The following is a 22,965-nucleotide window of genomic DNA, read 5'->3' as shown; positions in this document are numbered from 1 at the left end:
AGCCTTCAAATCCTCTGTTTCGGACGTCACGCAGCCGGAGAACGCTTGACGTCTCCGAAACGGTAGCAGATGCTCCGGCCAGCACGACGTTGCTCAACTCGATCATGTGATCCCAGGTCCAATGAGGAGCGTCCCTACCACTCACGTCTCATGGTGACGCGCAGGCTCCAACAGCTCCTCACAGAGCCCATAGTTTGAGATAATTCATGGGCACACAACACACACCACTGGGCACACGACCAATGAGAGTGCAACGTTGTAGAAATTATGCAGTGCCAGTCGGCCAATCAGGAGCCTTAACTTTGGCTGACCTTTCGACCGGTTCTGGTTAGTATCGACTTCTACTGGATTTCACGCGTACCACCGTCACCCAATATTCAAAATAACTCAAGCTTCTTTTGGCTAAAAGAAATATTTATTTGACACAAAGCACTGATTCAAAGATCTGATACATGGGTGCACTGTGAATACAAAGTCCACTGCGTTGCTGACGCACTGTAACTAAGTTCGAACTGGAAGCAAAACGAACACAGCTCTCGAAATCCGACGGGGCCCGCGCGTGTTCTTCACTCTCCAACCGCTCCAACTCACCAATCCCAGTAAACCACCGATGTCCCAAGGACGTCTATATGATGTTACCGTCAGGACGATGAAGACATCCTGAGGACATCCTGAAACATAATTTTGACATACTTGGGACGTACTCAGAACTGCCAAAATAACATCCGCGCACGTCCCAAGGAAGTCCATATTACGTCAATGACGACCTTCTACGGACCTCTAGTGGACCTTTTTCCCGTGCCTTAGCCAGGCTTACTGGCGTTCTCTGAACATTACATCAACACCGCACAGCAGTGCGTATCAGTGGCACAAACAAGCAACATTAGATCAAACACTTTATTTCGTATGAAACTGAGCGTCATAGCATCGTATTACCTCACCAGGTATTATACCACAGCGTAACATGACCAGCATTTTTTTTCGCATTATTATTGAGAACTTACATGTCTTTGAAAACGTGATGTCCATGAACACACACAGCATCGGTCCACAAGGGGAAAAACTTAAAGGTATATGCCCGCAATGTCCGAAGTGCGACGCTGAAACATATGTTGAAGCACTGGCATAACCGACGACCATGCTGCACTGTGTTTCGTACAACTGGAGATTTGCGATGTGTCCAGCTTGCCTTTCGTGCGCAAAAATTAACGCTATCCAACTTCGGCTATATTCACTTTTCGCCACGGACTCCCTTCCCTGCCGCGTCATGTGAGCTTAACCTGCAAGAAATGTAATTTCAAAAACACTGCTACAGCAAAATGTCACTGTGAAGTACGCATCGACGTATACGCATACCTTTAGACACAGCGCCTATGGTTGCAGTCTGCAGTAGCCTAGCATTCTCCTTATCAACAGCCCTATTGCCTGCGAAGACGGGAAACGCATGGATAACGACGTAGTAGGAACGTGAATGCCTCGCACATTCACTACGTACAGGTCCCGACAAAAGTTTACGGAACACGCGAGCGGTGTATTTTCTCCTCGGTACGACACCCTAGCGGCAAACGGAAGCTGGCGAAATCAGGCCAGTTCACTGCCTCAGAGGGGTGGACGACTGCGCTCTTTGCGACACACAACGGTAGTTTCAGTATGATTACTGTTGCATATGCCCGCGAAGTGAGTTGGATTTTACTGTTGTGCTCGCCAACAACACGTGATTCAATGATTGTTGAGACAGCCGCTATCATCGTGATAAGGATGAATCACGGTGTCAACACTTTACAGTGTATTGCTTTTATTGGAGAGCTATGATATGTAGACAAGAGAAAGAAAGGTATCTTGTAAACAGTTGCTTTATTATGGACGACGCGTGACGAGCTGATAAACAATTGACGCTGACATTGATATACAACTGACGTTAGTCATGAGTTGTTGACGAGCACAACAGTTAAATCCAACTCACTTCGCGGGCACATACAACAGTAATCATACCGAAACTACCGCTGCGTGCCGCTAAGAGCGCAGTCGTCCACCCCTCTGAGGCAGTGAACTGGCCTGATTTCGCAGCTTCCGCTTGCCGCTAGGGTGTCGCGCCGAGGAAAAAATACACCGCTCGCGTGTTCCGTAAACTTTTGTCGGGACCTGTACCTTCAAAACGGGTAAAATCTTGAAAATGACGCGGGCGACGCCACTTGGAGATCCATAATTCACATTCATCCGCTACGACGTTTCCACACATCTGTAAAAGAGTCAACAAGGTGCGACACATTGTACTTCCCTGCAAATTCTTTTTTAAAATCACTCAGCATTTTTTACATACAGTGGCACAGCCGTAAAGGCTTGTGCTGCCGTGGAGCACATGACGAAGTTGCACGAGTGAAGCATGCCCAATCTGTTTCGCAGTAAACACAAGTCACTGAAGAGCTCTGAAACGCACTTTAGCGTAACTTACCTGATGTCTTTCAACATTTCTGTGACCTTCCCACGTCGTGAGTGTGCTGTCCCAACCGCGTTGTTCACCGCAATGAATACGTCGAAAGTATCTGAAATTCATAGATTAGACATTAGTAACGGGGCCACTGACGATGTTGCATCTTCACCTTGAAAAGTGCTGGTAGGGTCACGAGTACACTTAGCTGAAAGATAAAGCATAGGGTAATAGGAATCAAAAGGGTAATAATCACACTGCTTTTTTTTTTCTATAATCAAACTCAACTCAAAACTAATCACACTGCTAGCATAGAGTAATAGAACCCCCACGCTAGGAATGATACCAAACAAAAGTTGCACGAATCGTACAAACATAGAACTAACCTTTAATCTAAGAAATCGCAAGGCTTCTGGACCTATCTTCCAGGGTGCACACATAAAAGCACCCCCAGGCAACACTAGTAGGGTATAAAAACGCATTCACAGCAGTCCAGGGCACGAGAGCAACGACGGAACTCGAGACAACGGGAGCCAGAAAAAGGCGCGCGAACGCATCGAAGCTTGCAAGCGAAATGGACGCCGCCCGCAGCGCAGAAACGGCAGGAAGGCCACCTGCCCGCCAGGCCATGCCCCAGCGCCCAGGCGCTCCTCGGAATGTAGCAAGGGAACGGAAAGTTGCGCGAAGACGGGACCAACGCTATCGGAAAGAGGACGTTTTCCTCTTCAAAAACACATATCAATCACCTTCCTACGCCAGCAAGAACCCGATATCGAAAAAAAATGCTCCAGGCCCATGTATCAGAGAACCGCCGTTGCCACGGTGTTCTAACTCGAGAACCGAGAGGGATAGAAAGATGCGGCAAGTTTCTACGCGTTTCCCATGTCGAGTGCGTGTGCCCATTAAAAGGAAGTCGGATCCGCCGTGGGCTTCAAGCTTGAAGACAGGGACAAAAATCGGTGAACGGTGGTCGGTGTCAGGAATTTCGAGAATGACGTCTTAACCACTGGAAATCGACGGCTGGTCTCAATTGGAAAGTTGTAGAGCAGGGAACAGAGCACGCGCACACAAAATTTCGACTAAATCGGACATCGGGTAATCGACTTACGACACCGAAAAGTGGGAAGCGTTTCATTGTGGCTCTAGCCAGCCTCGCAGCTCGTCATGTTCTTGAGCCGATATCGGGAGAACGGAACATCGCGCGCCTGCGGGACAAACGCTGTTGGAAAGAGCACGTTGAGACCTGAGACCAAATATGACCATGTGGCAGCAACGGGAAGGCTTTTTTTTTGGTGGGGGAGGGTGGGGCGGGGAAGCCGCTGGTTCCATGTATTGGGAGGAGTGTGAACGCGGAATCCTCTAACTCGAGAACTGCTAAATTTAGAGAAACGCGGTGAATTTTATCACGTGCTCCGCGTCGAGAACAGTCGGTTCTCCAAGTATGAACCCTGTCCGAGGCGAACTTCTTTCCAACAAGGGCACTGAAGTTCGGAAAAACGAATTTTACTAACGCGTCTCCGCCTACGAGTTCGAAACCACTACAGATCAGTTCCTGTGTGATTTGCGCGATCACACAGCTAATCCAGGCCCGTTCGGACCTGAATTTTGGTCTCGATCCAACAGTCCGGGCGGGATTTACAAGACTTTAAAGGTGTCAGAAGCACCGACGGTTGCCTAGAATTTTCAAATATTTGGACAACCGCCAAGATTTCTCACAAGCCGCAAGGTGCACGCGTAGGGGGATGGAAGGGAAATTCGTCACAAGAAACAGCATCCAGATATCGCCGCTGCAGGCCAAGATATTAGACACGGGAACCCATCGCGAAACACCACGATATCACTCTGATGGGGTTAAACCATCACTGGATGGCTAAAAGACGCCGCCGTATCAACCGCCACCTCAAGTGGCATGTACAGTGCTCAGTTGGAATCTCTATGCATATCTGATCTATTCTGACCGATGATGTCACTACGGTGCCGTAGGGGACCTGGGCACATTCTTCTTATTTGTCCATGCTACCAACCTTCCCGAACCGCGCTCTCTCAGATCCTTAGTCAGTTGGAATTTCACCCTTTCTATCTCTATGAAAATTGCTTGGCCCCTGGTGAAATCCAGCCCATCAACACTCTGTGATGAGAGCTTTTTTGGTCTTTTTAGACACGTCAGGACTTCGATCCTTATGGTGAAGGGGCACATTTCATCGCATTTTATGCCAGTGGGCTCGGGTATCCACACTAGCGACGAAACTCCTCATTATTAATCTTAGAAATAAAGTTGTTGTTTTATTGATACTCTAGGCCAATTCCTTCAATTGGTTTCGCATTCTTTGAACTGGTGCAGTGTGTACAAAACATGTTGGATTACATTAAATCAAGTGGAAATCAGCGTTTAGCATTTATATCCATTAAGCCAATTCATTGAATTGCTTCTTTATTCCGTGGGTACGGTCTTCGCCACACAACATAGTGGAACATGATGTCGCGAAGGTATAGCTTCTCTTCAAAAACCCTGATTCTGTCAGTGAGGAACTTGTACCTGACGGCTACATAATGAACGAATTGATTGCCTGATTTGTCTTTGGATCTCGTTGGAATTGTGGCGACAATTCAAAGATGTTATGTCTTCTCGTTCCGGCAGGGAAGCACATCTGGAGATGTAGTTGTGTGTGTTCCGTTCTACATGGAGATATTGCAAGAGATATCGAGGTCTTCTCTGCCTTCCCAACTACCTTTATTAGCACTACAGTAAAAGGAAACAGAAGCTAGATACTGTGGTACATCTGCTAAGCTCGGACCATGTCGGGAGTTTCTTTGTAAATTCAGATGAATAATTTTTGTGTGTTGCCACTTCGGTAACACGGATAAAAATTAGTGTCACTGTTTTAGTTTCTTGCTGCACGCTGTTGAACGTTATCATAAGGATACAAAAATATAATGAGCATCGAAAGTATGTTTGTATTCTACTTCTAAATCAACATCCGATCGGGACGCCATTTCGAAGTCCCAGCGATATCATTAAAATACATCCTGGCTAGACAACGCTAGGACGTTTCGAATGACGTCTTATTTACATCATTGGGACATTTTTCGCGGATCAGGACTTCGGGATCTTTTCAGGACGTCCATGGGACATCGGTGGTTTACTGGGATCATTCCAGTCCCGGAGTTGATACACTGTTCGTGGGGTAATAGTCGTGTCCAGGAACAGCACAACACACGTTGAATCGCATCGACCCATGAATGAACTAGCGAACACTTCTACAAACTGTTCTGCCGATTGACATCACCGAAACACGGAACACAGGACGCCTTGCCGGCCGATTTCATGATGAACATCTTCTTTCGTTGCTTGAAGAGCAGAAAAGGCGCTTGTGTGGCACGTAATCGTAATCCTGTCTTTGTTGTCAGGACTTAAAATCCGACGGCGCCCGAACGCGTTCTTCACGCTCCAATGCTCCAGCACACGAAGCATTCCAGTTCCGTAGTTGATAGACTGTACGCTGGGATAATAGTCGTGTCCAGGAGCAGCCCAACACGCGTAGAATCACAAGCTGTTCTGCCAATTGACATCACCGAAACACGGAACACAAGAGGACGGACGGACGCCGTGCCGACCGATACGAGCTATTTCGAAACTATGCTGAAACTGCTGAAACGGCCACCGGGACGCTGCACGCACATGCGCGTGTAAAAAATGCGATTTCAAAACGTTGTCGACCAAACGGAGCGCGCACACAGTCTGGGCCAATGAGCTTACAACGTTGTAGATTGACCCAGTGGTACACACTCTACAGTCGCATCCTCGGTTACCTGAGGAGAACTGGTGACCACTGATCTCTATAGTAATAGGCTGGATAGCGGATTGAGGGTGCAACCGTACGGTCACCGGCCGCCATCTTGGGAAGCTCAAAACATTGCCGTCCGCGACTCAGCTGCATTATGTGCATGCACCTTTGCGTAGCGTTTTTGTGGTGTCATGCCCGCCTGGGGTGTGCTGACCGTACTGGCAAGGCACCGGGGACAACATTTCACAAGTAAGTGACTTGGTTTTGCAAATAAATGTGATTTATTAGTCCACGAGCGGGGTGACAAAACGTTGCTGTTGATGCACTTCGTGCATCGTATCTCAATATCTAAACGTTGAACTTTAAGCAGTACGTTATCTGGATAGAGTCATTGTGATAGTCTAGCCTTCCTGCAGTTCACGGGTATGGTCTCGGCACGCAGCAGGCGTTGAAGTGCGCTTGTCAGCTGTGGTATCTACGGCTCAGTTTGTTGGTCACGGTATCGACGATTGCTTGCTTGGATTAGCCTTGTCATCCCTTCCGTAATTGATGGCATAAATTGTTCAATGCAGGTTCCCTCACGGCCGCCCAGAACATTTAAACAAGGTGTGCGGTAAATGTCAGGCGAAAGGACTGGACGCCGTCGACGACATCACTGGTCTGCAGCAAACATTTTAAAAACAAATGCTTCGACAGAACGGGCCAAACCGTTCGACTGAGGCCTGACGCTGTGCCCAACAAGTTCGACTTCCCAGAACACCTCCAGAAAGTAATAATGCATGCGTCATATGTAGAGGCCGGATTTATATGCACTAAAAGCCGGGAAATGCACTAAAAGCCGGGAAATGCATGAAAAATTCATTTATCTTGCTCAAAATATGCACCTCTAGGAATTCACTTGCATGCATTTAAAACACGCAACACATTCACTGGGGCAAAAGTATCTTACTTTATGTAGTGTACAAAAAGCATGCAGAGTTGAAAGCTTAGATCGAGAAGTTGCCCGTGAAAAGGAACTCGTTACAAAGTTACCGTGTGAAAAATGCAACCAAGTTAAGAACTAAGTTATTCCGCCCAAAACGTAGCTCGAAACGTTACAGAGTTACTTAAAAACAAAGAACGAGTTACTCCCAAGTTACTTCGGACACAAAATAACACTACACAAGTGCAGTTGAGTTCGACCCTGAGTTGCCTGCGTTGAGTTTTCGTTTATGTCCAACAATTCGAACACTTTACATCTTATTCCCTGTGGGCACACGATCGTTCAGCTTCATTTCAATAGCAGCAGTTCTTACTTCCTGAACAGAATACTGTCATTGACTGGACATCACGTTTTATGACATAAAATGCCGTGGAAGAACCGTAAAGAAAACAAGGAAATAAGTGGACGTGAGTGAAAAGCGAATTAGTAACTTGGAACTTAGCTTAAGTTACTTTGGCAAAGTTACCTGAAGTTACCACGGCGCAAAAGTAGCGAGTTAAGTTATATAGTTACGAAGAAAAGGAACTTAGTAACCAGTTACCTCGAACTCTGATTGAAAGTATGTATTTGCATGAAAATCTAGCCTCTAGAATCATGTTCCCTAGTTAAGAGTTTCAAGCGATGGTTGATGATTGGAATCAGTACTGCACGAAGGGCACCTTAAAGCTGCAGCTAGTCCAATATATGAAAACACTCCTGAATTATGCATTCATATGCAGTAAAAGCCACTCCATACTAGATAGGACAATACTAAGATGGGCAGAAGCATATCCAGAAAAAAGTATTGCATGAAATTTTGCCTAACGTACAAACTCGTATTAGTGGGACATACAAACTCCAGCCACATGTCTCTTTGGTGCGTTCCAGCATGTTTACTTTACTTAGAGACAATAAATAATTTTTCAACCTCGAATGTCTACTCTTTATTCTCCCTGCTTAAGTTTGCGACAACATATTGTTTGAATGCAGCCCAAATGAAAACAATGTGATCCGTCTGATCAAAGAAGTTTCCCAGTGCTACAGCAGTATCGGACTGTACCACCTTGCAAAGGAATATACAGAGAAGGTGACAGCCAGGCCTCATCTGCGAAAGAAATTGTCAAGGTTGATCATATTCAACAACCAGTAATGCACTCTGCCCACTTACCTGGTTGACTGCTTCAAACTTGCTGTTGCAACTGGACTTGTAATACTTTGACGTTGGAGCTTTTACCACAAGACCTTGCTACTTAGCTTTTTATGGTCCTAGTTACCTCTAGTCATTTTGAACTGTCTTTACCGCCATTTATTTCTCCATACACGTATTTCTAGTCGATATGTTTTTACCGTCATATAGCCTTTATATCACATATCATTCTAGTCCTTTGGAAGTGCTTTAGTGCCGTTCGGCATTTCGTGTCATAACTAGTCATATCTAAACTTCCTGTGCAAAGCATAATGTTTATACCCAAGCATATTAAGGTGGTTACATAGACAAACGTGCCAAACATTCCCTGGCATTCCACACCCCCGAGCAGAAAGGAAATGGGCGAAACACGGGAAGCAACACGCTGCACACACTGACAGACGACAAAGGAAACGTAACACAACAAATACAACACCACACAAAACCAGCAAATCACATAATCGAAGTTCAAAGTACAAAATTGAAACGACACGACTTCACACGAGTACAAAATAGACAGGAAATAACATGTATGTGACGGGATTTCACACAAAAAACGTAAGGAATCCAATCACGAGGGATTTCTGCAGCGATCCGTGGCAAAATTTTAGCGAAGAAGCAAGGGAAGCGCTCACAAACAGCAAAACTTGTCACAGCTTACATGCATTCCAATGGGCTGTAATGGCTCTTTTGAGCACCGCAATATGGCGGCCGGTTGGCGTACCCTTTCCCGCGATACCCTCACCCATCCGCTATCCAGCCTTTATACATAGAGATCAGTGCTGGTGACGCGCGTGGCGGCGCTCATCACGTGTCTATCGTGAACGCGAAGGAGGGCATTTCGCGCACGGAAGATTCGGGGGGCTACTGTTGGCGTCCCAATTTCGCTACGGTTGCACTACTTGTGGGAAAACTGTTTTCGGGCGCCTAACATTCCATACCGACCAAAAACAGAAAGAAACTTGCGTGCCTCTAGACTGCTCCTTTAAAGGGACTATCGCATCCGGAGACATGGGTAGGGAATGGTTACGAGAATGGTTGGCATCATTCGACAATTAAGTTCATCAATTATCTTGGCTAGAAAATGTTCCGGTAATAAATAAACGAGTTTTTTCGATCAGCGCAACATCGGATGACGTCATTGTGACGAAGGCTTCAACAGGACCAATGCGAGGTCGGCGCACCGCCGGCGCCGCTCCCCCATTTTCTCTCGGAGATATCGTCTGCTTTGTACATATGGCGTCGTGCATGTCTCTGTGTATGAAACAACCAATTTCCTCGAAAGTGCTGTGAGTTTCGCTCAGTGGTGAAACTGCAACATGTCTTCGAGTTCGGGAACACGTTGTAATGTTCCTGGCTGTAAAAAATCGTCTGGTGCGAACCCAGAAATGACATTTCACGGGGCCAAGGACAGGGACACTAACCGAAAGTGGGAAGCAGCAATCGCCGACAGTCTTCCTGTCGTGGCAGAGGAACTGCATGTTCGGCACGTTTGTTCCTCGCATTTTGCCGACGAGGCGTACGTGGAATCGGACTTATTGCAATTCCGTATGGGACTGTCAGCCAAACGAAAGAGACTAAAGCCCGATGCTGTGCCCACATTGTTCGATGAGCAAATGGAAACCACCGACGTGCCGGATGAGCAGGTAAGCATTCGTTTTCGATTCATTTCGAATGAAGCCCTACAAAAGTGTGGTGTAGTGATATAATAGTGATATAATATCCATGTAGGCGATCGATATCTAGGTGACTCAATGTAAACACACTACACTCGGAGTGTAATCACGTACAATAAAGGGGATAGTATATCCTACGAGATGTCGGTTGTGCTGTTCGGCGTATATAACAAAAAGTACGCACGGAAGTACATTTTTTCACGCTCTATCCGCCAATTTCAGCCATTTGTTTCTGCAAATGCGCGCCAGAAAAAGTGCACATGAAACACCGCGACCGGCAGTGATACCAGACACTCCTAGCCCCAACCAGCACCCTACGTATTTTTTTTTTTTTTTTTTGGCGACATCCCTCTATAACTTGCATTATCAGATTCACTGTTTCTCCTGTGTCTTTCTTTGCTCATGTAACCCAGCATTTTTGTGAACTAGCAAAGTCATTTTTGTGAGCTAGTGAGAGCAAAGGAGGCAGCTTTCCAACAGAATAACAATTAGGCATTACAGTTTTATGCATCATGTCCCACATCAGGTGCTCAATTTCTGTCACAGGTGGAGAGAAGCAGCTTGATGAAATCTGCTTCAGGTGGTGAGTACAAGAAACTTCCATTATGAAAGTCCGTGTTGTACGGTTAATGAAATGTAAATTCTGATTTACACTGAATGTTCATGTTGTGAAACCGGCAGCGTATGCAGGAGTATCAGCCTCTACAAGTGATGCAAGTGGGAGTTCAGTTCTGCAGCACATGACAGCCACATCATCAGAGGATGGTATGCTTTCCAGTTCACCCATCACAGCTCAAACAATAAGACTGTAAATTATGTACCAAAAAGAACTGTAAAAACAGACGTGGTGGTGGCAGAGTTTTGCCTGAGGGTGACACTGTAGCATCTTACAATATTGGGTACACACATTTTGAAAGGTGGATGCAAATAGTCCACCACCCATCTAGCAAGTCATCTTTTGCACTCAGTCCGATGAAAAAATGTGCCACACCTGAAACTTTTCTCCAGCACTAAGTGTAGCTGAGCCAACAGCTATGCAGCTTGTCTCAAGAAAATACAGTAATCAATCATGTACCCATGATGACAATATTCATACTATACAATATATACTACAATACATATACTGACAATATATATATACTGTGTGTTTGCTTAATTTTTTAAGTTCTCGTCCTGGATGAGCTGCCCCTTCAGCCTTTGGTTCCATACCAGACTGTCAGCCAATATGGCTTTTTGTACACTTTGGTGCCACAGAAACAACGCTTGAAGGGTGGAAAGACGGCAAATAAGAAAACACAGACAGCTGTTCCCACTGCAACACTTGGTAATTATGCTTCAAAATGTATTGTGTTTCACAAATATGTTTGTGTTTGTTATGCAGTGTAACTATACGTAATGAATACTTTGGTTGCTTCCGTCATATTGCCTAACTGGTCAGGTGGAGAATTCCGTCATGAGTATAGGAAGTTATAAGCCAAAACACTGTTGCACTTATTATAAAGAAGCAGTAGTGACATTGAACCAAATTAACTGCTGTGTAAGCTTTCAAAGAACTTTTTGAGAAACATGAGCTCAACATGCATTCGTTTCATTCTTTTTTAACCATGTATGTTTTTCACTTGTGTGTATGCAGCCACTCAAACAGGCATCCTCATGCCGAGCAGGGGAACTCAGACAACTATAACCTTCCCACCCACTGGTGCACTCTCCTTTACATCCTCACAAGTTGCAGCAGAGTGTCCAGAAACCAGTGGAGACAAAGGCGCAGCTGTTTCTTTAGCAGAGGCTGTGCTGCCACATGACGCAGCACAGCTTTGTGTTGTCCCACTGGAGCATGCTAGCCTTTCGACGTCACCGCCTGGTGGCCGTACCTCTACCCCAGTGCCTGTGGACTTAGACACGACGGATGTGTCCACATGGTATGGGCAGTATTTTCTTTTTCAACATGTATTCAGCTTTGTTGTTATTTCTGGGAACTTTGTTTGGATTGGTGTACATAAAAATGACACTGTGGCATTGTCTCAGCAGAGATGAAAAGCGCTTGTGATGAAGGCAAATTAATCTGTTTCACTTGTGCGTACAGCCCACCCGACCCAAAGGATGTGACATTCCAGTTGTCTGAAACCGCAGAAAGCTCAGACACTGAAGAGTAAGCTTGAGATCATGAGGTAAATAGAAACTTTGAGAATTTGTTTTCTTTTCTTGCAGTGAAGGGGACAAGATGTTGCAACCACGAGGGCTTTCAAAATCTTGTGGGCATCAAACGTAAGTGAAATATTTTGAAATATTTCTCAAAGCTTGTTCAAGACGCTGGTTGCATAATAATGTAAGAATTAAAAATTTTGGTTGGCTTTCCAGGCCAAATCCAGATGAGCGATTTTTCCTGATGGCAGAATCCAGTTTGAAAGAGCTGCTAACCCAGTGCCCCTATTGTGGGAACGATGATGTTGACATCAACACCACAACAAGGGGGACATGCTTGAAAGCTGTCAGGCGTTGCAAGTGTGGGAGGGAACGGTCTTGGCACAGCCAACCTTGGCTGGGGAGCCGACAACTGGGGAACGTCCTGGTCTGCTCTGCAATCCTCTTCTCAGCTGTGAACATTTCAAAAGCTTTTAGGATGTTTGAGCTTATGAAGATGGCAACACTTACAATGTCTCAGTACTTTCGAACGCAGAAGGAGCACCTCTTTCCTGCTGTGACTGATGTGAGTCCTGTGACGTGACGTATGACTTTGCTGTGACATGACCCACAGAGTGGGATAAAAGGGGCACGTGATATGTTTGCGTTGACTGTATGGCCCTGATTTTTCCTGCTGCTTAGATTATTGGCTGTGCCTTGAGTTCCCTCAGCAAATAGTCAAAGTAAAAAGTAGAAAGAACAACTATTTTTCTGTGATTGTGCTACGATCGTAAAGCAAGAACCTCCTTTGGAGGTGCTTCAATCAATTGCAAATGCAATGCTGTAGGGCAGGCAGTCTAGTACGGTTTTGGCTTTACCACTATTTCTCTGACAATCATGGGTCATCTACCATGTGTACCCAGGGTTCCTCAATTTGCACTCATCCAAAAATGTTTTTAGGTCTACCTCATGAGACAAGCAGAGATCCTCGACCAGCTTCGGCCACTGCCCCTGACCTTTGCCGGGGATGGCAGGTGCGACTCACCCGGCCACACTGCTATGTATGGCACCTACACGCTTCTGGAGACTGCAGCCAACCGTATCGTGCACTTCGGGTTGGTTAAGGTACCTCAAGTTGTTTTGTGGACACCAGAATAGTTTTGTGACAAAAGTTATCATGGATAAAAAAGCACCCACAATAGAAGAGCTTGGTCATGTTACATTCTAATTTGGGAACTCAAAAGTGACTCGCTTTTGCCTACTTGATTGTCTAATGCGAAGTGTGGATACAGCAGGCTGTAGTAGGACGAGACTAAAGTGCCCCCAGGCAAAACTTAGAATGCACATATGAAATGCTACACTCAGTGACCATCACTTATTGTAGTGCAATAGCATGGACGACAGGAAAGACTGTCTATAAATCAAGCTTAGTCAAAACGATTAATTACTATCTATTACAGAGTATTCACTCGTAATGAAATTACTCACAAATGGCTTGGAAAAATTAATAAATTACTTGCCGCATTACTCACAAAAGTATCTCATTAATAGTATGGCAGTTCGTTGTAGTGCCTCACATACAATGTCTTACCCTGACCTTTCCTCCTATGCAGTCTACTGAGGTCAGCAGCAGCAATGCAATGGAAGCCTATGGTCTACAGAAATGCCTCGCCTTTCCCGAGGTACATGACATGACTGTGGACACCCTGGTCACTGACCGCCATTCTGCATCAAAGCCATGCTAAGGCGACTGTGCCCACACATAAAGCACAGATTTGATGTGTGGCATGTTGTCAAAGGTGAGTGGTGTAATTTTCTGGAGGGGGTTTTATGTCACACGTGATAACATCCAACAGGAGTCAAGAAAAAACTCTTGGCTCTCAGTCGCTCAACGAAACACCAAGTTGTGCAGCTCTGGATTGATAGCTTGACGAGACATGCGTATTGGTGTCCGCGTACAAGCGGGGATGATGGGGACCTATGTCTTGCAAAGTGGGTGTCAGCAGTTAACCACATTGTTGACATCCATGAGCACGACAACCCGTTGTACCCGATTTGCTACCACGGCGCACTTTCTGAACCACGACAATGGCTCAGGGAAGGTAAACACTGACATTTTGCAGTTTGTAAAACATTATATACAGAGTAGCGAAGTAATAAAAGTTTTCCTTACTGACACTTATGGGTGAAATACACCACAAATTCCAAAATCTTACAACAAAATTAACACCATTGAAAACAGAAAGAAAAAAAAGTTGCACACCTTATACTGCAGCCTCATTCCCATTCTCTGATCCACGATCTCGGTGGTGGTAAGATCTTGAGTATTATTTATCTCTTATTCTTTACGCAGTAAATTCTTTCTTCTGCCTTCAGCAAGGGGACGAGAGAGACCGATTGGTTTAAAATTTACTAAAATGAAATGTGAGCATAGGCAGACACAATGATCCTTCCTTGCATCAAGTAATTATTGTGAGTACCGCGTGCCAATAAGGATAAACTTTTATATGTGGCTCTCCTGTATTCATATTAATGTATCGGTAGTTGTTATTGAAAGCCCTTAACTTTACACGATTCACAGAAATCTCGCAGAAGTGATGATTTTTTGCAGACCACAGGCGAATTTCCCCATTCATTATCATTAACTTATTTGTTGTTGTTGTTGCAGACCACACGTTTTGTTGTGGTATTGCAAATAATTTTACTTTTTTTAAATTATGTAACCTAGAATTCTTTGCTGTGCCCTGTGGAATGTGTTATTCTCCCCAAACAAAGAAAAAGCAGTTGCAACAGAGCAAGTAGAGATGATCTACAACCCCTGCCCATGCGTGCAAGAGCACCTCATAGCTAGTGATCACGCAAGCATGGGCCTGTCTGACTGCCTACCTGCTTGGCTGGAGGCCATGGCTGGTGGGTGGTTTTGCATCTCTCTGGCATAAGCAAAGGTGTTAAAAATGCGAAACTCAAATACCAAATACATGAGCACAGCAGATGCATGGTACTATGCCTGGGGAATAGGGTCAAGGACTTTTAGTATCTGAGAGATAACTAGATTCTTTTCTGTTGAGAAAAACAAACTGTTTGTCTATCAGTTGTGAACTTTTATACACACTAAGAAATCCAGCACATGTCCCTTTTTTATTTCTTTTTTGCCTGTAGACAACTGCAGATTATCAGTTTGTCGTTCGCAGTATATTTGAAATTATCACTGCAGAAACGTAGAGGCTGTAACCTTTCTGTGTATATGATGAACATTTCAAGCACCTGACAACACACAATTGTAGACACAGAGACGTACAGGCGAGTCCAGGACATCCTGTTGTCACCTGCACTCCTGAAGGATATCCCATTCCTGTCCTCACAAGAGCAGACATATGGAGTGCAGGCCTTTCACAGTGTCCTCATCCACTTCCTGCCGAAGTCCTACGCTTTTTCTGACGAGGGGATGGTGGCTAGGTATGAAGTGTATGGACCCACGAGCTAGGAGCCAAGTCCAGCACGGTGACAAAGGGTATCATAAGAATGTAATGTACTCCACTTGTAGGACACAGTTGGCGAAAAATCCACTTCAACGAGAATGCAGACCGTGTCCAGTTGGAGAGGGAAGGCACGAAGCAGTACCGTCTCAAGGCATTGAAGGTTAGGAAGACGTGGGTGGCTGTACCTCAGAAGGAGAGTGCTAGCTATGGTATGTGCTTGTTGCATGCAGCATGAATGAATCTATGTGTCAGTCGTTGAGTTTTAGTTTTATTTATTTGCCAACAAATCACCACACTGCCCAGTTACACCAACGCTGGGTAACTTTGAACCGAGATCAGGGGTTGCTAAAACGTAAAGTTAACACACAATTCTTTCTTTACAAATGCTAGATGGTCATGTGATGAACGTTTCAGTGACAATGACTCTTTTTAGTGATGAACACTTATGTGTTAAATTCAAGGTAAGGGACCAGAGATCTCGGTTGAAATGTAAATTGACGTTGGTGAAAGCGGGCCTTCGCAACTTTCAGACAAGTGAGATATGAGTAATATGGGAAAGGAACCTTGCTGAAATCCACTGTACATGTTACAAATATTGAGTCCCACAGTGAGATCAAATATTCAAATCTAGTATTAATGTCAGATCATTGGGCAAAGAATATCCCTCTGTCCATAAACACTTTGCTTCACTATTACCTATTTTTGAATTATTCAGCTGTGAGTGTCTCATCAAACATCCTGTTCAATGGGGAGCAGGGCAATTTTCAGTGCATTAATCAGATAGTTTTCGTGCCAACTCCCATCTTCTTATTGGATAGGTTATGCATAAGCCTTGATTGCTGAGGTGCTGACACGCATTCAGGAGCGCAGAAGGGAGTCTGGAGCTGTGGCAACTCTGCCAACGCGGTCATCAACATATGGTGAGAGGCCAATACAGAAGCAGTCCTGAAGGCAAGGTTTGTGCACACTTTTCCTACCATATATTGGTCACATACTGTCATGGCTTGATGTTGTTATATATTGTGAATTTTTATTTTTAGGTTCCAGAAATGAGGCTCCCACCTGCATCACACACTGAACGTTGCATTTAAACTAAGCTAAAAAAAAGGCCCTTTTCAGGGCCACCACAAGGTTTATGCAGAGACAAGCGTTGCGTTATGAACCCACCAAAGTGCACATTATTGTTTTTGGTCCAGCTGCATGCACTTTTCTGAATTGTGTTGCGGATTCACATGAACTGCTTTTTTTTTAAATTCCTTCTGTGGCTATTAATAGCATCTAATGAACCATATGCGCACCTGTGTGACTTTTATTGGAATTCCATTTACAGTTTCAGCGAACAGAGGACACACTAAGGATTCAAGAATATGGTGGTATCGGGCTCCGATATGCATATGATGGTAAGTTTTTTTATCTTTGTCTTAAATTTTTGTTTTTACTTTTTTCAGCACATCGAGCTCGTATGGAAGAAAAGAACCTGTTACCACCCTGTCAACATGAACCATAATGCCAGCTCCCTACATAGCAACTGAAAATAGCAAGAATGAGGAAATAAAATGTACTAAATATAATCAGTTCTTGTTTGAAATGTTTAATATATGTGATTGTCCCTGCTATGTTGTTCCAGCCTCAGAACATCAGTTCTCTCTTGATCATGGAGGTTTTGATTGTGTACACAGTTACATCTTCTAACAGCAAAGCACCTTACATGAACATGTGCAAACAACAATGACATTGATGTAACATACTTCACCTTTCCTAACACCTTTCAAATTCAACTTGTGCGGCAGGGTGTTTGCTCTAACGTGTCCAGAGGTTTTATCTAAAACGAGTGCTACTTTCCAGCTACTTCACTAAGAAACAGGTGCTGCTAGTGAAGCAGTACCTGTTTCTGCAGTAAGAAACAGGTAATGCTTCACTAGTACCACTGGCAGCTCCAGTTTCTTAGTGAGGTAGCTGAAAAGTAGCACTCGTTTTAGATAAAACCTCTGGACACGTTAGAGCCAACATCCCTGCCGCACGAGTTGAATTTGAAAGGTGTTATGAAAAGTAAAGTATGTTACAATATATGCCACATGGGAGATATGCCTGGTGTTACTCGAAGTATCCAGTATGTGAAGTTGACGGGAACAACGTAATGATTCTTCGAACTGCACATCCTGGAATCTGCCTTCGGTTTCTTATCCCAAGATATCCATGAATCCATGTTGTAAACGAGCAATACGCGGTGTATCGGAGACGTCTGTGTGAAACAATAATAAAGGAGACAAAATATTGATTTGCTTGACTAAGAGCAGCAAACTTTTAGTAACACGCATCCATGTGCTCAAAACGAAAGTGGCACGAAATCACGACATTTACGACGTATGAGAAGTTTTAGACACAGTACCTATTGTCAGATGGTTCGAGAACACGCATGCGACGGTCATCACGGCAAAACACTGGTGCATAAACAACCAGGAGCTCCCTCCGCAGACAAATCAGTGAAGAGTGGGTGATCGGTGATACAATTGACCCCGGCACCCTCACAGACAGCCGACACCCGATCAACAGAACTGCAGCACCGGCGTTCATCGGGATCCACTGGACTGCAGCGAGTGCAGAGGCATCTGTCATTTCCAAGTGGACAAATGTCAAAATGCTTAACAGTGCACAACCATAATGAGATATGATATGATCGGGATATGGCGTACCTGAAAGTGTCGTCGCTATCGGACGGCTCGCTTTCACTTTCTGCACCTTCACCTGCAGCAGGGTCAAGTGGTAGAGGGTCTGTGGAATAAGCGTCGTCATCGAGCACAATTTCTTCGGAGCTGTAGTCCTCAGAATCGCTTGGAACCGACGCGGCGTCACTTTCGTATTCCCACGATTCCGACATTACGCTTGGTGTCTGCTGGCCGACTCGCATCCAGATGCCCCGCGGCCCCACCGATCAGCTGTGCGGGAAGAAGCGCTCTCATTGGCGCAGTTGAGCGTGACGTTATCAAGGCGTTGTGGAGAGACGGTGGAGAGGGACCTCATTATGCGTCTTCTGCTCTCTCGATGTATTTCATTAGATTGCTCAGCATATACGCGACCTATTCACTTGGGGTTTTCGCTGCCCTTGTCAGAGGTCACTGAGAAGTATTGTGGTACTGACGGTTCGGAATCGACCGAGATGGATGCGATAGTCCCTTTAAGGCGTGATGCATAGCTGTGGGAACGATCATCAGACATTCAGGATATCATGAGATGGCCGGATGAAATTGGCAACTTGGCGTCAGTGATTGCCTTCTAGACGTCAAATTGACTAAATGCAAGTTCTAAGGCCGCAGCAAGGAAAACATCTACGGTCCGCAGACGATACACAGACTACGTAATTACATGATGATACCGTCAATACCAAGTTGGTATCAAGAGTTATTACAAGCTAAAATAGAGGAAATTGACAATTTGACGCCAGTGAGTGCCACTTGGGCGACGATTTGACAAAATGTCTGAAGTATATAGATCGGGCTGGTTGGCGTATATCCACACGCGACCAGAACTCAAACACGAAACAACAACAGAGCGACTTGTGTGTGGTCTTGTCTCCTGTCTCCTCTAGTTACCTGTTTATTATTTGGTCGCTTGAAAATGAATAATTTGACCAAACGCTACTTCGCAGGCTGTAGTAAGGGAAACAGTTACGGGCCTACGTAAAATCATGAATCATTAATTATTATGATGACATTAACCGTGACATGTATGATGACATTACGTAATTAATGATGACATCTTCCATATCACGTTTATATCAAGAATTGCCACGAAATAAAATGGAAGATATGGACAACTTGGCGCCTGTGAGTGGTATCTGGGCAATGAGTTGATCAAACGCGACTTCGTTGCAGCGTTGGAGAAATTTTGGTGCAGAACTAAATACATTCAGAATCGTGTATATATTCCCAAATCCCTCCAGTGGCTAGGAATACAGAAGGTCACCGACACGAGGCGGTGAAGAAGTAGAGAACACTGAGTGAATTTTATTTTAGTGTATTTACAATACTGTTTACCCATACTTGTGGGTATAGTCGCAGGTGGATAGGTCACAAGGCAATTTACAACAACACAAGAATAGACAATTACAACAGTTTCTACTTAAAGCCCCACGTCTGATTTTGTCTTCTGGAGGTACGGAAAATTTTGTTGGCTGAAGTGTGGGAAAGGAAAATCAGTGATGAAACCAAAATAACATGAAAATGAGCTTTTTTGTGGGGGTTTATTTTGAAACGCGTTTGGCGGTGTGTTATCGCTATCTCTGAATCACAGGGCACGACTGCCGCCTCCCGCCAAACAAAAAGGAAAGGAAACATTTCCGTGACAGGGTCCAGCGTGTGGAAGTATTTCCACCTAAGCGACATTCGTCCTTTACAACTACAAATGTAGAATGCACCGGATGCACCGTACGGGACTTGTTGTATTCAGTTTTTTTATTGCGTGTTAGCGCCGCGAAGTAACTGTGGCTATGAGCGGAGTACGGATGTCGACAGATGTCCGTTGTATTCAGTAGTATAGTTATGCGTGGAAAATGTAAAGTGCTCCAAAACTAAATTGCATAAATAAAATAGCAATAAACAGTCTAATAGCAATAGCACTAAATAGCAATGAATAGCATAATAGCAGTAGCACTAAATAGCAATAAATCCCAAGCAGCACACAATATTGGGCCCATATTTGCTGGTCATTGGCGATACGGGTCCAATATGGGACCCGTTTCGCAAAGATTTTCCCCATATTGGCAATATGGGCCACCATATTGCCCGCGTACGCCCCATATATTGTCTGAACAGAAAACGGTACGTACCCGTGTTGCACAAATGTCCAAGCAGCACGGCAAGATTGAACGTTGAAGCATGTGAAATACCCAATTCACTACATCGTTACATCCAACAACTTCCCGCAGATGATACACATTGTTCGAAAGAGTCAACGTACGTGTCAATCCCAATGTAACGTTCGCTAGAATTCGACAACTCAACATTCCACGTCTTGAAAGTCGGCGCTATCTTCCTTCGCGATGCCATTGCCAATGCCAATCGGTCGAGCCGACTGAGAGCAAGCGGGTTGTTTGAGCGAAATCACGCGTCCTAGAACTAATGCGCATGCGCGACAGCCCGAACGGAGCCGTTTCATAGGGCTAAAATGTCGCTGGTTGCTGTAATGATAACGAAGTTGCGGCAGGTAAAAAAAAAAAACAAAAAAAAAAAAAACACAATGTTTGATAGGAATGGATGGCTATTCTGTAAAGTTAGGTGACTTCAAGTTGTTGCAAGCAGTGTAAATTGCTCTGCCGTATATCCGTCTCCGTCACGAAAGTGTTTCACTCCCTCGTATTGTCGGAGCGGGTTGGAAATTGCTAGTCCACAGTAAATTGCGGTCTCAATGAAGGCTTTTGAGGGATCTTTGAGGATCTTTCTGTCTTCGAACGCGCGGCCGATAACAAGGTCATCGGGGCAGTACCGCTTGCGGTGCTATTCCGGGAAGATCTTTTCTTGATCTTTCTGAGGGATGCTCTGGTCTCCCTTCAAATCCGCGTATTGATCTTTCTATCTTTCGTTGTGGAGAGAGACGAAAGGGAGCCGGTCCTTCATTTTTGGAGAAGGGCCCCTTGATAACGCGGTACGCCCCCGGGTGGGCCGTGTCTTTGAACGCGCGGCCGATAACAAGGTTGTCGGGGCAGTACCCTTGCGGTGATCTTGCTAATACGTTCTGCGGACTTGGTGCCTCAAGAATGGCGTCCAACGTATCCTGCGATGGCTTCAACGTGCCGTTCACTATCCTGTGGCCCAAGAACTGTACTTCCTGAACACCAAATATGCATGCATTTCTTCTTGTTGAGACGTAACCGTGAGCTTTCTAGCCGTTGAAGAACCATGCGGAGATGGTTGTCATGATCCTTGCGGTTTTTCCCAAAGACAAGAATGTCGTCCAGGTAGTGAATTGTTCCTTCACAACCCTTTAAAGGGACTGTCGCATCCGGAACCGTGGTTACGAATCCAATACCAATGTGTTCCGTACACTACCACGAGCTATTTGCCAAATTTTCTCCTTCCAAAACGGACCGGGCGATGAGGAATCGAATTTAAAAGATCCGGTTTCGTTTTGATCCTCGAAAGCGCCAGCGCCAACAACATCGCCTGACGCAAGGTGGAATCTGGCTAATCCGCTGTGAAGGACGCTGTCGTCTGCCGCCAAGTCTGGGGCTGCTTTGTTTTTTTCCGGCACGTCGCCCCTATTCACATGTGACACTTTCTAGTGACGCGGATACTATCTCTACGCTTGCATCCTTCGCGTGAGATGTCGTTTGGAAACCGACGCAGCGTTCCTGACTCCAGGAAAACTTCCTTCGAAAACCTCGATGTTTGATTTCGCACGCCAAGTATACAGCTACAGCCAGACCCCAGACGAAGCGAAAGTTGGAAGCAGCTACATCACTAGCGGGTATCCAGATGAAGCAAGGAGTGTTCATGCTGTCGGTGTATGCTCCTCGCATTTCACCGATAATGTGTACCTGGATGTGAACATCATGCAAGTGCAACTTGGATTGACACAAAAAAGGAACGGATTTAAACTTGACGCCGTTCCGACTTCGACAGTAAGTCACAATGTCTATGTAGTTTCCCAATCGGATCTGTCACTCTTGCGCGTGAGTAACTTAGCAGCAAAAGACGAAATCGGTACAACGTAAGGTATCCCCTAACCTATGATTAATAACTAGATAAATAAAATACAATAAACAAGTAAAAGAACATGATGTCATTCATATGAACGTAATTGGCTTTTCTCGTTGTTGGACGCGTTATCATGAAACTTTCCCTGTTACTGAACCTGTGACTTTTGTGGAATGTGGTAGACATGATTGGTTTTCATATAAGTACTCATCCGGTTTCTGGGGAGCACAGAGGCCGCACAAACACTTTGATTGTTTCCTGCGTTGTAGTGTGAATGTCACGGGATTAAGTATTGAGCACTCCGATCATGAACGTACCTAAAGCAGTGGTCCTGAGGCTCGTTCTGTTGCGCTAACGTAGCTGCGGCACGTACATCACCAGCGACTTGCAGAAGAAGCGGATCCGTCGAATATGGGCCGTCATCAAACATGCATATTCGTCACGGGAGATATTACTAAAGGCATTTGAACAGCACGATTCGCCACTTCCGCGTTCCGAGTCCTCCATCTCCGTATGTGCCTTGGTCTCCCTGACCTTGCTCATGCAAGCTGCAAGCCGCGGGGACTCCTCTGGCTCGCCGCGTTTTTATTGGTCAGATTCCTTGTGACGTTGCTAAAGATTCTCAGCAGGGAGTTCC

The 22,965-nt window shown here is 45.2% G+C and overlaps 1 long non-coding RNA gene across 1 annotated transcript; it reads right to left on the bottom strand.

Moving 5' to 3' along the window:
* Window positions 1–1,407: 1,407 nt before the first annotated feature.
* LOC135376408 (uncharacterized) lies at window positions 1,408–2,897 on the bottom strand. The gene is made up of 5 exons (XR_010417677.1): window positions 2,815–2,897; window positions 2,601–2,636; window positions 2,453–2,543; window positions 2,149–2,239; window positions 1,408–1,425 (listed from the first exon to the last, which is right to left on the bottom strand). It is a non-coding gene; the product is annotated as an uncharacterized LOC135376408 (long non-coding RNA).
* Window positions 2,898–22,965: the final 20,068 nt, after the last annotated feature.

Source organism: Ornithodoros turicata, unplaced genomic scaffold, assembly GCF_037126465.1.
Source record: "Ornithodoros turicata isolate Travis unplaced genomic scaffold, ASM3712646v1 ctg00001086.1, whole genome shotgun sequence".
Classification (NCBI taxonomy): domain Eukaryota; kingdom Metazoa; phylum Arthropoda; class Arachnida; order Ixodida; family Argasidae; genus Ornithodoros; species Ornithodoros turicata.
The sequence above is the reverse complement of the archived record's forward strand: the minus strand, read 5'-3'. Positions and strand labels throughout refer to the sequence as shown.